The sequence below is a fragment of the Rattus norvegicus genome, chromosome 8, assembly GCF_036323735.1.
Source record: "Rattus norvegicus strain BN/NHsdMcwi chromosome 8, GRCr8, whole genome shotgun sequence".
NCBI classification, from domain to species: Eukaryota; Metazoa; Chordata; class Mammalia; order Rodentia; family Muridae; genus Rattus; species Rattus norvegicus.
The window spans coordinates 78,246,923-78,261,801 of NC_086026.1; the positions used below are offsets into that span (position 1 = coordinate 78,246,923).

General features: G+C 45.1%; 1 protein-coding gene and 1 long non-coding RNA gene across 3 annotated transcripts in view; both read left to right on the plus strand.

Annotated features, from left to right (window-relative positions):
• Rora (RAR-related orphan receptor A) overlaps positions 1 to 14,879 on the plus strand; it is a 733,021-nt gene that overhangs the window by 64,213 nt on the left and 653,929 nt on the right.
• The window catches only part of LOC120094342 (uncharacterized), a 235,481-nt gene that overhangs the window by 31,425 nt on the left and 189,177 nt on the right, over positions 1 to 14,879 (plus strand). Inside the window, exon 1 of the long non-coding RNA XR_005488663.2 lies at positions 1 to 14,879. This exon is cut by the window's left edge and continues 31,425 nt beyond it; it is cut by the window's right edge and continues 128,352 nt beyond it. This is a non-coding gene — a long non-coding RNA (uncharacterized LOC120094342).

Sequence of the window (14,879 nt, forward strand, 5' to 3'; positions counted from 1 at the left end):
AAATTGTAGGTCTAAACTTCAGCTTCTACAGGGCTAAAAGGCAGAAAACTTGTCAGTGTTAAAAAATCCTAGTCAAGTTGTCTGCATCCCCTGAGAGTTTTAAAAGTCTATAAATATCTGCATAAGAACTGAATATTTCATATTTATCTGAGTGTCTTAGTGATGTAGGCATTGCTGCTTTGAGGAACTCAAAATCATTCAAATATAGCAGATAGAAAAAAAATATCTCCAGGAATACACAGATCTCTGAGTCCAGCTGGAAGTTGAGAAGACTCAACAGCTTTGAGCCTTGTAATGAAGGGATAAAAAGACTTTTTAAAGCATCCCTGGCAGGTCGATGTCTAACAGACTTAACTGCTAAGAAGAAAGTGAGCAATGATTCTTCCAAAAGTTCTCTTTTCGACTGATTCCGCAGCCTGACTCATTGCCATTGCAAGGGCTGCATCTGGAACCGAGCTGTGGCTGATTCTGTGACTTACTTTTGTCACTGTGTCCAATTGGACAGAATTGACAACTATGGCTTTTTGTGGCTCTCTCTTGTAAATCCAGGGAGGGCTGGTCCTAAGATGAGGGGAGCATGCTATCTTCCCATGTGTACGGCGAGGGGGCTGTGGGAACAAAGGCAGAAACATTCAGACAGGCGGAAGGGCTGACAGACACACTGCTTCAGTGTGGCAGAGCGGCCACTGTGCTAGGAATCGTGAGGTTAAGGCCTTCCTCTGGCTTTACCCCTGAGCAGCTCTGTGACTTTGGACACAGCGATTGATCTCTCTGAGGTCATATATTCCTCTCCTGTATCCCTTGTTTTTAGATTTGTTCTCCTGTAGCATCATGATGCCTTAGGGCCAAAATCTGCACATGAGTATAAGTGCAGGAGGAAGCTAGACGTAGGTGTCAGATTTCCTGGAGCTGGAGTTATGAGCCATCCAACATGGATGCTTGGAACTGAACTCAGGTCTTCTGCAAGAACAGTATGTGTGCTCTTGCCCATGAACCATTTCTTCTGCCCAAGGACATGCAATTTCTTCAGGAGAGTGCCAGGGATGCGTAAAGCTGACTTCTTACTTTCCGTTCCTCCTCTCCCTTCCTGACAGTCCCTTTTCTTCCTCTCCTTCCTCCCTCCTCTCATCCCAGCTCCTGCTCCATCTCTTTCTGCTCATAATCCTGGACTCCTCTTCAGCACCAGCACTGGGAAAGGCAAACAGTGAATTAGCCTACTATTCCAAGGGACTTACCGGTGCACATACATGTAATAGCCATTCAGTGGAAACTGTTCCATCAAACATGTCAAGAGCACTGTTAGGGAAGATTGTAGCTGTTTGTCAAGGTTCCCAGGGGCCCCGGAAGTAAACAGTTTTCAAAGAGCTTCCATTTTAAAAATAGGAAAAGCTTCCGACCTTCTGTTTGCTGTGGTTCTTCTCCCATTGGGCAGACTGTGCTTTCTTACGTCAGACGGAGGCATTCAAGGACTTGTATCTGAAGGCAGCTCCCTGTATAGAGAGAACAGTCTCAGAGCACAGCCTCAGGCTGGGGGAAGATTTTACTGCTTAAGCTCTCTAACCTTACAAAAGTTACTTAATCTTTCTGGGCTTTATATTTTTTTTAATCTGTGAGTTAATTAAAAAAACCTATAAACTACAGAGAATAATTGTGGATTTCAATGAGATCGCTGCAGATGCCTCATTAATCTTTATAACGTTAATGCAAATGTTAACTGTAGCTTCAGTGTTGGTCCTGAACTTGTGTGACATAGAACTGGCTGCTTCCAGGTTTGACAGGATAATGCACCCCGACTTTCTGCTTGCTGGGATCCACTTCTCTCCACAGTCCTCTTTCCTTTTTATTTACACAACCTCCAGGGTTCTCCAGGGTGGGGGTGAGATTCCATATCTCTCACCTGTTTTGCAAGTTCAGATTTGAAGAGGTATTTATTTGGGGTAAAGTTTCAAAACCACTCTTGTGGTATCAGTCTGCAGTGAAGGCCCAGGATTGAAGAAGGAATTTGATAAAGTACCAGACGATATTGAAGCACAGCCGTTATAAAGCCACTGAAATACTCTTGAGACAGAGGGGACCAGGGTATACACAGCCATTTTTGAACTGTGGAGAAGATGGGACTGTCATTCTAGCAGGAAATCACCCCAACAGATGACAGCGAGAGCTGCATCCACAATCAAATTTCAATTGGTAGCATTTTCCTGGCCGAGAGCTGAGGAAGGCTGACTTGCGCGGCTCAGTGCCTGGCATGGTACTGAAGCTACTCCCTTGGCAGAAGCGACAGGAAGGAGAAAGGAATAGGAACTATTATTCTGACAACACATGAGTGTCATATTGCAAGTTGACAGCAGTTTGGTTTTTGGAGCTTGGGAAGAGGGCATAGAGAGGGCCAGGATTCTCAGAGGGTGTCAAGGAATCTTGGGGTGTTGGATAGGGGGATTCAGTGTGGTGTGACATAAGCAAGGTTCCCCATCTGTCTTTATGAGGATTCTCTGCTGTTCATAAGCAGCCCAGTTATCTTTGTTTTAGTTGACACATAATAGTGCTGGATGCTCTTAGGTGTTGTATTTCCCCGTGTGTGAGCAGAAAATAGTAAGGCATGCTTTGGTATTGATTGGCGCATGGAATTTGGGGAGAGAGGCTTCTTGGAAAGGGCTCAGCACCACTGTCAATTTCTGTCCTATCTTTTTCATTCTCGAAACATCATTCTTTAGACTTCTAGGTTTCCTTAGCTTTTAGTGGGGACACTCTATTGGATCTGCAGACCTACTGTAGAAAGACGTGTTCCTTTAGGCTTTACTGATCCAGACTATGCAAGAACCATGTCTGAGATGAACCAAGAACAGCAAGGTGGCTCTTACTTCTCTGGAGGGGAAGGCTTGGTAGAGCCAATTTGTATAGACTCACAGGACTTATATAAGGAGAATGGGAGCTGGGGTGTGTGTGTGTGGATTTGTTAGCATTCTGCTTGATAACCTAGTGAGAACCCACTCCTGTCTTTTCCCTGAGCAGGACCCCCTTAAGTCAGGTGTGCTACCTCTCCACCCACAACCTCCCTAGTTGATCCGATGTATAGCATGTTATTTCATCGGAATGGTACCCATATCCCATGGTCACTTAGGGTTGGAGGATTCAGGAAGAGAATGGATGTTAGTAATGCCTCTGAAGTTCCTAGGAAACCTCATCGTTGTGTCAGGAAAAGCGGCAGCTCACACATAGTGCAGATGGCTTTCTCCATATATTTTTAATGTGAGAAAGGTCATGGATCCTACCCAGGCTGGCCTTCAGACCTCAGTGGATGAAATATCCAGTAGTAAAGTGTTCCAGCATTGAATTGGGGGGGGGGCTGTACTTTTTAGTTACATAGGTATTTAACTTGCCTCACCATTGACTGAGCCCACTCACTGATTAGTTTCCTGAGGCACAATCCTGGGCAAGCCATCGCATTTCAGCTAAACCTCGGTTTCTCCAAGGGAATCATGGAAATCAAGTCCCCTCAGGGAGAAAGGAATGACAGGTGAAATACCCCCTGTGGTTCATGGTTCTAAGCCCCCAGAGAGATTAGCTGTGACTGTCAATAAGACGCAGGATGCCTCTGAGCTGAGAAGGTGATAAAACTCTCCCGTGGTGAACTAGGCAAGCAAGCTCTGCTCCAGAGAAAACCAGCAGCCCTGATTCCAGACCCAGCTATGCAGCTTCTTTGCTCCATACCTGCCCTCTCCCACACAGGTCTGGTCCTCAGTATCTACCCTCTTCCCTTAGCATCCTTCCCCGACCCTCAAGCATAGAAAATACATACCTAGAATCATTTTGACTTGAAGATTAGAATCATGTCCATGGGTGATTGGTTGGTACTATTTGCTTGCCTCGCCTAATTTTATATATTCTAGAATCTTCTAAGGCTCTTACATGGAGGGATTTCTGGCTTTTGGTATGGTGGATTGCCTCTGAGTAGGCACAGGTAGACTCTTACCATGATACACAGGTCTAGATGTTATGAGCCCCAACCAGTCGGTACCTACTAATACACTGACATTTCTGGCTTCTTTTACCAGTTTGATTTCTGCATCACCTCCCTGAGACATAGTCATGTGCACACATAAGTAGGCACATAGACTGATAGTTAAATGAAAATATCAGGTAGAATTTCAGAACAGTCATGGATGAAATTACATTAGCAACGCTGCCTTCCACTGATACCTGTAGCCATGGACCCTGATTTATTATGACTCTACATTGTGGAGTACAGTTCAACGCTAAAATGATGATGATGGGGAAAGCGTGTAATGGCATGTGAACTTGTAAATTATCAGCTGTCTTCTTTCTCATCCTACAGTTATGCCGCATCCATCACCTGATGCTGGACACTCAGCAAGCCCGAATCTATGGACAAGAAACGGCTTTGTCAGAGTGGGCCTCTATAGGCAGGCTTGCATATCTTTTGAATTACTGTCTGCTGTTTGAGCTCACTTTTGACAGTTCTTGAGTGAGTAATATCTGTAGGTGACATAGTGGTTACTGAGGAATATTGATGGGTTTACAAACACACACACACACACACACACACACAATTACTATATATATATTTTTTTCCAACAACCTTTGATAGGAACATGAATTAGCATTACCATTTTATAGACATGGCAACCTCAGTGACACAGTTGGTGATCAGAGAAGGGACTCGTATGGATCATCTTCTACCTTAGAAACTATTCCATAGTACTATATCTTCAAGATCGGATAGGGGTGTGTGTGTGTGTGTGTGTGTGTGTGTGTGTGTGTGTGTGTGTGTGTGTGTGTGTGTGTGTGTAGAGATCAGAGATCCATGTCAGATGTTTTCTTCTCTTGTTCTCCATCTTATTTATAATATAGGGTCCCTCACTGAATGAGGTCCCTCACTGAATGAAGTCCCTTACTGAATGAGGTCCGTCACTGAATGAGGTCCCTCACTGAATGAAGTCCCTCACTGAATGAGGTCCGTCACTGAATGAGGTCCCTCACTGAATGAAGTCCCTTACTGAATGAAGTCCCTCACTGAATGAGGTCCGTCACTGAATGAGGTCCCTCACTGAATGAGGTCCGTCACTGAATGAGTTCCCTCACTGAATGAACCCAGGACTTTCCAAATTGGCCAGGTTCATCGGCTCCAGGGAAGCTTCTGTCTTCATCTGCCCAGCACTGGATGTGTGACCCCACAATTAGGTTTTATGTGGGTGTTGGTCTTTGAATCTGAACGTAGGCCTTTATGCCTACATGGGAAACATTTGTAGTAAGGCAGTCACCTCCCTAGCTCCGTTAATTGTGTCCTAGATCATTTAAGCTCCTCCATTTTCAGGTCCGTCCAAAATGAAAACTCTCAGGAGACTCAGACACTCCCTATCAATGAACCATTTTTCAATCACAACAGAAAGCTAAACCTGATGAAAAGAGTTTGGTTAGAGCTGATCCCTCGGTGTGGACAGCTGCCCAAGCTGGTGGCACGTGCTCAGTATATACTTACTTCATTGTCTGGGCACGCTCAGATGTAGCACTGTCCCAAGAACACACACCATTACCTCCATCGGGCACACAGCCTAGATGTACCAAGGCGAGATAGGATGGTATTTTGGAACATGATGTGAAGTTTCCTGATTGGAAATGTTCTTGAACTAAAATATCTTTCGTGACAAGCTTTTTTGTGGTTATAAAAAAAGATCAGTATCTCTCAGGTTACCCGATCTGCTAATTACTCCGGATTCAGATCAGGTATTTGTGGGTGAAATTAGCAATATCCCCTGGCTTTTGACAAGGGGCCCTGATGGAAAGAGACAGGCTCGCTGTAAGTGATGAGGAAGAAAAGGAGAGGAGCATCTTCAGGGTGAGCTTTTTATCTTCCAGGTTAAACGGTGGCTTAATGTCTGATGATGTTAAGCCAGGGAGAAGAATGAAGAGGAAAAGTGAGCCACTTCCTTAGGAAGCAAGCAGCATCTTGGGGGTGCTGGGGGGGTTAGGTTTCATTCAAGGAGCTATGACGTGCGCTAAGTCATCTTTTCATCTTGTGTGGGAGGACCTGTGAGAGCTGGTTATTTTCCAATTAACAATGGGTAAGAGATGGTTCCTGAATCAGAGGCCCTGGTTTACCTATTTATAGGTACTGGGCTGTACTTAGCTGCGCCTCCTTGTCTATTTCTGCGTGGTACTCTACACCTGCCGTGCGCTGAGGTCCTAGGATGACTCAGGTAGACTCTGAGGAAAGCTCTTTCTACAGTGGGCCGTGCTCTTCCCATGGCTTCCTGCTGCAGGGGTCAGCGCACACGTGAATGTTGAGTGCCTTTCCCCCTTGCATGCTCCTTGCTCATCCCTACCTCTGTTCCCGAATGCTAGAGAGTATAGCAGGCCTGCATCCCTTTGTTCTCCAAAGTACGCAGTCTTCGGTTGACTCGGAAGCTCCCCGCATCAGCAAACTGGAGTCAGAGAGAAGATATCTGTGAAGAACTGGGAGCTGGCTGGACCATAGCAAGTTCTCAAGAGTTATTGACTCAATAAAAACAGACTACCCCCCACAAAGGAGCGAGCTGCATAGCCATGTGGACATAAGGTAGGTTAAAAATAACACGTGGTGAAGTGCTAGGGACTGGCACGATGCCCCGGGAGGTAAAGACACTTGCCACCAAGCCTGACAATTTGACTCTTAGGACCCACAGGTGGAAAAAAGCTAGCCAACTCTTTTCACACTCATGTTGTGGCATATGTGGGTCACCTCCTCAGCACCCCAAATAAACAAGTAAACGTAATATAAGAAGAACAGTAACATGTCTTTGCCAAGCTTTAGTTACCTCACTGGAGGAATAGTGCAGATTGCTCAGCCCACTTCCAAGTATTGGGGCGGGGCTTGAAGACACATCCTGGCTGATCTCCAACTGGGAGGATGAATCAGTGAGGAAGACATGGTTTTGCCCTTCATCTGGAGTAGTAAAGAACTCCAGGCTGTCACTCTGGGCACTCTGGGGATCACATCTGTGCAGCTGGAATTTCTCATCCCACACTCTAGACAAAGCTTTGGCCTCTGAGGCTGATACGTGATCATCATTAGTAGGGATGGTGGTCATGGCAAATTCTTTGGAAAGGCATGAGTAAGTTCTTAAGGAGCTGGTTTTTCTTGTTCTCTAGGCTTGAAATTTGTCTCAGAAAGGGAACATGATCCTGCCTCAGTTTCCGATGCCACTGCTCTACATTTAATGGCTTCTACTGATCTAGTATAGAAAGGAGAAAATTGTGTTGGTTCCCGTTCCTCCCTTCCACTAATTAGTACTGGGTGGCAGCCACTAGGCAAGCTGGGACCATTGCTGTGTCACAACATACATGACAAAAACAACTTAAATAAGGAGGGGTTAGATTTGGCTCCCAGTCCTCCATGAAGTCGTGGCAGCAGGAGCCCAAGAAACTTCCAGAAACATAGAGTAGTGAAGGCTGGTCCTCAATTCACTTTCATTTGCGTTAATCTAGAACCCCAACCCATGGGATGGTGCTATGGGTCTTTTGACCCCTGTTAGCCTAATCTAGAAGCTGCCCCCACAGACACCTTCAGAAGCCTGTCTTCCAGGTGATTCTAAATTCTGTCAGGTTGACAATAAGTATTAACCTGTCACTGTAGATGAGAGGCAAAGATCAGCAGGCGCCTTTTAAACCTATGCACAAATGAGGAAGGCTGGCGAGGCATGAGGGATGGCTATTTGTCTCCTCTGTCTGTTCCCAGGGCCTTTGATCTCACGTATGTCTTGCATCTTGATTCTGAACAACAACTACAACAATAAACAACAGTAACAAGCAAACAGTGGTGTGTTAAAGGCAGGGATGAGATGCCCTACGACCCAGATACATTGTGCAGCAGTTTCTGACAAATATCCTATCTAGAAATTTTAATGCTGCCATTTGATTGTAAGGTTACTATATCACTTCATGTACACAGAGAGCTGCATACAATAAGAAGATATCTCCTCTATAGATAAGGCATAGAGGGGCTAACATACCTCCCCAGGTCACACAGCTCTATGGGTGTCATGTCCTGAACGCAGCTGTCTCAGCTGCATGTGTCATGTGACTTTATCTATATTCATGCCAAATGGGGCTAATTTTATTGCCTTGGGAGGAGTCAGTTCTTTGTGTTTTTTTGTTTGTTTGTTTGTTTGTTTGTTTGTTTTTTATTTCCCTCTATTCCCATTTGGCCAAAGTACTCAGATTTCGTCATTTATTTATGTCCCCAAATATATACTGAGTACTAACTTAATTAATAACTCCATTATTGTTCCCATGTAACAATGTGGGATTTTTTTTCTTTCTTTTGGTTTTCTGGCGCTTGGAAAAGGATAAATGGTGCTCTGCCTTGGAACGTATTGATCATATGATAGTGTGGGTGATTTAGAGGGAGCTGGAGGTCCTGACAACACTGCCCAAGCTCCTTTGTATGAACAGCCTCGCCCCTCTCACTGTTCCTCATAGAAAATAAACAACTTAAAGCTGAGTCTTCACTGTGCATATCTTACATGCTGGAACATTCTTTTATAAAAACAACTCTTTGGAGTTGGGGAGATGACTTTGTAGGGGAAAATGCTTGCCGCAGAAGCACGAGGACTTGCGTTCAATACCAGACTAACACATCTGGAATCCCAGCTCCAGGCAGCAGAGGCAAAGGGATCTCTTGGGATACCACAGCAGAATCAGTGAGCCCCAGCTCATGAAGAAACCTTTCCCCAAATAAGAAGGTGGAGAAGTGTTTGAAAGGTTACCTAATGTTGACCTTTAGCCTCACACACATACATGTACACATACAAACATGTACACATGCACGCATTCATGCAAATTTTTGCTGTGGCTAGCTCTAAGCCATAGGCACATGATCTTGACAAGGAGATTTAACATTAACATTAAAATGGGGTGCGTTGAGAAGAAGGCAGATCTAATGGGTCTTCAAAGGCCCGAACCTTGGCTGTAGTTCATTCCCTAGACCAAATGATGGGCTTTAGAATACCACAGCCACACATTTTCCTCCTTCCTAGACTCCATCTAGCACCTAGGGTCCTGGGCTTCCAGTTCACTTTTCACTCCCATGAACTCCTACTGGGCCGTTCTCTGGCATCGATCTCTCTAGTCCCTGGGGGAAGATAATAGAGAGGAGCCCAAGCTTCCATGGAGCCGGCTCTTCCAGGACCAATTTCTGACTCATAGACTGTAGGGGGTGCTGGCCTTGTAGGGAGAAGGAAGCTTCTCTTTGTTTCTGCTTAGCAGGAACCACGTGGAGAACTCACTGTTCCAAGCAGCTGTCTCAGTGTTCGAGCATTTGAAAAAGACAATAAAGCAAACAGACAGAATACTCTAGAATTAGCCTCAGAGTGGCAAGAGCAGACATTTAAACATCTTTAATACATCTCCTCTGCCTGCCCCACCTGCTTGTTTTCCCTTCTTCACAACCCAGTGATGAGTGGGAAGGGTCCTTTGGCTTTTGAGCATCTCATGGGATTTTGTTTTCTTTTGCAATAGTTCCTTCTGGAAAAGTTAGGAAGGAGAAGTGTGACCAGTTGCAGCTGGGTCCACATCCTGTGGACTGTTCTGAGAAGTCCACAGTGTTATTTGTTCATCAGTTCTGCTTTCCAGAATGCAGAACATGGGACAAATGCATAGGTATACCAGGGCCATTCATCCCTGCTGTGGCTTCATTCAAAGGCTAGGGAGTTGCTTTCCCAGGGTTCTGGAGAAGAGAAGGCACTGCTGTTGGGAGGTAACTGAATCCAGTCTCTTGACCCACTGACTCTCTACAGCTGATGTCTCTAACACATTGTCAAGTTGCTGCTGGTGTTGGGTAAATTAAATATTATTGGATCAAGTGGTGATTTTGTTTCCCTTCAGACCTGATGATGAAGCAGCTCTCAAGCATCACATGGGAGATTTTTGCCCAGTGATTTTCATCCAAGCTCTGTTTATTGTTCAGTAGCCCCAGGATTCTTCCAAAAATCTTCTCATGACCCAAGCCAGAGTTCCCCAAGAACCAGGACAGTTCTTTTTCATTGACTCATTGACTCTCAATCAATCAATCAATCAATCAATCAATCTCAATCTCTTTCTCTCTCTCTGTGCCCCCCCCTCTCTCTCTCGCTTGCTCGCTTCCCAGTTTAGAAACTTTTCATGCCTTCTCTTGAGTTGTCTTTGTCTGGTGCTAAGCTTATGCCTGAGGAAGACATATTTCTTCTGACATTGAGAAGTGAAATCTCATGCATCACTAATGTGCCCAAAGAAAGACTTCTTGTCCAGACTGACCTCCTTCCCACAGTGCACAGTGCCAGGGGCAGGGCCATTATTATGTCCATATCTCAACATGTGTTTTCTGTCAGAACTGACATAATCAAGGCCATTTCTATCAAGACCAACACACCCCATGGAGGCACAGACACAATGGATTCTCCAATCCCAATACTACCAGTATATTCATTCTCTCTCTCTCTCTCTCTCTCTCTCTCTCTCTCTCTCTCTCCCCACTCCCTCCCTCTCTCCTTCCTTCCCTCCTTTCCTCCCTCCCTTCCTTCCTCTCTCTGTCTTTCTGTCTCTGTTCTCTGTCTCTGTCTCTCTCTGTCTCTGTCTGTCTCTCTTTCTCTCTCTCTTCCTCTCTCCCCTTCCCTCCCTCTTTCTATCCTCCCTTCCTTAGTTCTCTCTTTATGACGGAGTCCTATGGAGCGTAGTCTGGCCTTGAACTTACTATGTAGTCAAGGAAGATCTCAAACTTCTGATCTTCCTGCTTCTGTCTTCTAAATCCTAAGGCTACAAGTCTTTGCCACCATGCCCAATTCTTGTAGGACTAGAAAGCAAACTCAGAGCTTCAGATGCTAGGCAGGCACTTTACCAACTGTAACTACATCACGGCCCTACTAGCACCATTTTTCCCATTTGAAGAAACACACCAGAATGCCAGGTCATGAGGGAGGCTTTATTTCATGGCTACCTTTAATGTATGAAGTAAGGTTAAGTTTATTGAAGCCTGTAGATTTTGTTCTATTCTTAGAAACAAACAGGGCTTGATACATCTGAAAATGATGAGCCACCTATTATCACTTAGAAATATTGCTTTCTGCTGCAAAGATTCTCCCCAGCCTTGTTGCTCAAAATCTTGGTTGGTATTGAGGTGCTGTGGCTCATGGTGTCTTGGCCATTGAGTTCTCACCTTAGAAACCTGGGTCCCAAAATATGTATGGATCTGAGAATCAGTGGGAGCTGCTTTGAAGAAGAGCAACTGATGGGAGGTCTGGAACAGGCTTGGTTCATCAGTATTGAATCAGCTTGCCTGGTGAGCCGTTGCTTGTGTCAGCCTTTCTCCCATCTCCCTTTATGTAACCTAAAGAGAATGCATTAAAAGGAAAATTACCAAGGACTCCAGAATGATGTCTTGTGGAGGAGAGCTTTGGAATGAGCTGTGAATGTTTTGAAAGTTGGGTTTGGCCAAGAGAAAGGAGGGGGCAAGTTAATAATATCATGGAATTAGGAAGTGAGGGTGTTTCTGAGGAATATGTGGTGTCTGGGGGACATAAAGATTTGAGATCCATCAGTCAACCAGAAATACTTGCTTCATGCCACTGGGTCATATGAGCTCTCTGCAGGCAAGGAGTCTAAGTGACTAAGAAGTGGGTTGGTCTTAGAAAATCTGTTTCCTGGGAACAGATCAGTAAGTGCCATTAAGCCTGAGTGATAATGGCTATGCCCTGCTCTAGACTGGGTCTCCTTGTCCTTAACTCCCTTTGCATAATACTGTGCTTCTGAGGGGATGCTGAAGAACTGCAGAGAGAGCCTACAGTCCAGAGTGCCCAAAGTCATACTCCTACATGTCGCTATAGAGGAAAGTCATGAAACTGAAGGGCTGGAAGAAACGTCATAAAGTACATCGCACCCATTTCCATGTGCAAATCAAGTAATGAAAATTCTGAAGCCAAACCTTTGAGCTGGTGCCCTGTAATTACTAACTGGAGATTGAGATACTCAACAAGGTAATAAAGTCCACTATCAGCTGACAGGCCCACTAAGTCTCTTTGACCCCGCTGGTGGGCGAGCTCTCTGGATGAGGAGCCGTGAAGAAGAAACTGCTGTCTCTCTGGGTGTGTTGGGTCCATCCAGCCTGTGCCAGTTGCAACCACGTCTCCTTTTCTGTGGTGATTATCAGAGTTCATCTCGCTCATCTGGAGGCTGAGGGAGATCGGAAACTGAAGGATGGGCTTGAGACATGGCTCTCAGGTAAAACATTTGCCTTGCAAGTATGGGGACCTGAGTCAGATTCCTAGGGCATAGGTAAAGCCCTACATGGTAGGTTACATCCATAACCCTCATGCCCTTCAGCAGGATGGGAGGCAGAGATGGGAGAATCCCATGGAGTTCATGAGCCAGATAACTTGGACATACTCGGGGGTGAGCAATGGAAGAGCTGGTCCCCAAAATAGGTGAGAAGTGAACCAATGCTTGAGACCATCTGCTGACCTCTACAAAGAGACTGTGGTGTGTGTTTGCTCATGTTCACATACACAAACACGCATCATGTATGCATAAAAGATTTTTAAAAGAAATCATTGGAGGATAAACCACAGTATAAACATATTTGAGTAAGAAATGGGCTCCTTACCACATGGCCTGGGTGATGGAAAACTCCTGGACATGGCATTGAGACCCAGCTTCTGGAAGTACCTGCCTACCCTTCTGGAATCCTCCATCAGGAGTCGCATCCTGAGATCCAGGCCTCCCAGGGGAGGGAGTGGTTTCAGTCCTCTGTATTCTTGTGTCTCCTTCTCTGATATCATTCTTTGTCAGGACATCTTCCTTCCCTTGGGCTGGCTGGCATATTCATGTATCTTCTTCTAGAACCCGAGGGACACCCCGCATCCCTCATCTGTCACTATGCCATGACACGCTAAGGTACCTGTAAGTTCTTGGATCTTAAGTCAGTCTTCTAGCTGAACTTAGAACCTGGTATGAAATATTTATCTAGTAAATACCTATGCTGGATAAACTGTTTCCTTGGCTGACATTTCTACATACATGAGGTCAATAAACAAGGAGGTGATTGCTGTGTGTCTACTGATCACCTCAGTGCCTAGACTGTGCTACTCAGAACACAGGAGGCTGAAAGGAATGCTTGTTAGCTGACTGACTGGCTGATGAATGAATGGGGCATAATAGGACAATTGTTTTGTTTTTCACCCTTTGGGACTGATTGCCACTGTCTCCTGAGCACTTTCTGTCACTTAGAGCTGGCCAGTGAGTCAGCACTTTCTCTGATTTAGTTGCTTGGGAGCTGTAAGAGAATGTGAGGTTTACATGTTAATTTCAGGAGGAAAGAAATCTTGTCATAAATATGTCTTAATATAACATAATATTCTGTTACTTTTTATTCCTTGTTCATCCTTTTCCTTCAGGGTATTTGGAAAGGGGTGGTGGGGGAGGAGGATGGAAGGCCTCGATTTCTTTTCTTTTCATTTTTCATAATTAGAGAGGAGAGAAGCTGCTGAGAGCTATGGTGAGTGAAATAGCCCGGAGTTTTCACCAGTTCTGTTGATGGATGGCTCTGATGCTGTCATAGCCATGTGTTGGCAGTGAGCCGACCACTAGGGGGCAGCATCCAGAACCCATGTTGGCTTCAATATTTTGGTCTCTCATTAACATCACTCTGCATGCAGTGGGCATTTAATAAATAATTGATGGATTTGAAATAAATGCCTGATACATTTCATCACGAAAGTGGATGTTAGACTTCAGGTCTTTTGAAAGAGTATGTATGTATGTATGTATGTATGTATGTATGTATGTATGTATGAGGTGTGTGTGTGTGTGTGTGTGTATCTTTGCAAGTCTGTGTGCACATGTGTAGGTTTGTGAAGCTGTGCAAACTTCATTAAAGACAGAAGAGGGCATCATGTATTATCATCAAGTTTCACTCTTCACCTCTCCTATGGAGGTACTCTCCCCCCAACCCCTCCCAGCAAGCCCCAGTAATTCATTCTCTCTCTCTCTCTCTCTCTCTCTCTCTCTCTCTCTCTCTCTCCCTCCCCACCCATCCCAGCAAGCCCCAGTAATACTGTCTCTCCCTCCCAGTAGCTAGCTACCAAATGTAGGAATGCCTGAATGCCTGGCTTGTTACATGGGTACTGGGGGGTCTGAATTCTGATCCTAGTGATTGATGGATTACTACTTTTTAAGCACTGAGCTAGCGCTCTCTCCAAGCCCATGACTTCACATCTCTGCAGCTTCTGTTTCAGTGGGTGAGTATGATGGTGTCCAGAAAAGGGACACTGAAACTCAAAGTGTCACCAGTCTCTAGCTAGGATTAGTACACGTATTTCTGTAGATACTGTAGGTTATGTGGGTCTGTAGTGAAGAGATGTCTTATGATTGGATGCCTCAGTGTATTTTGATCTGGGGATGCATTTCAGCACTTCTCTTTGCCTATGAAGCATCATTTGATGTTCAGATAGCATAAGCAGATAATGACAAAGAGCTATGTTCAAGGGACATACTCCCCCAACGAAAGGGAAAAGACACTCAGAACAAAAGGGAAGGCTCACTACTCACTGAGCCCAGCGAGTGCTTGCCTACCCAATGCAGGGCACTTACCTGGGTATCCAGAGGTTAAGCATTCAGTAAAGAGCAGGGACTTCAGGGTTGTTGGCCTGCTTCTGCCTGGCCTACTGTGCACTGTCTCCAGCTTGGAGTTTGGTATCATCATCCTATCAGAATTAGATGATTTCACAGAATGCAAAAAAGGTTTTGGTGTGTGTTGTCAAATCACATCAACTATGTTCATGTATTATAAAGAAACCATAGACCACACCTGGGATTAAAGTAAAAGGATGTGGGCTGGACAGATGGCTCAGTGGTTA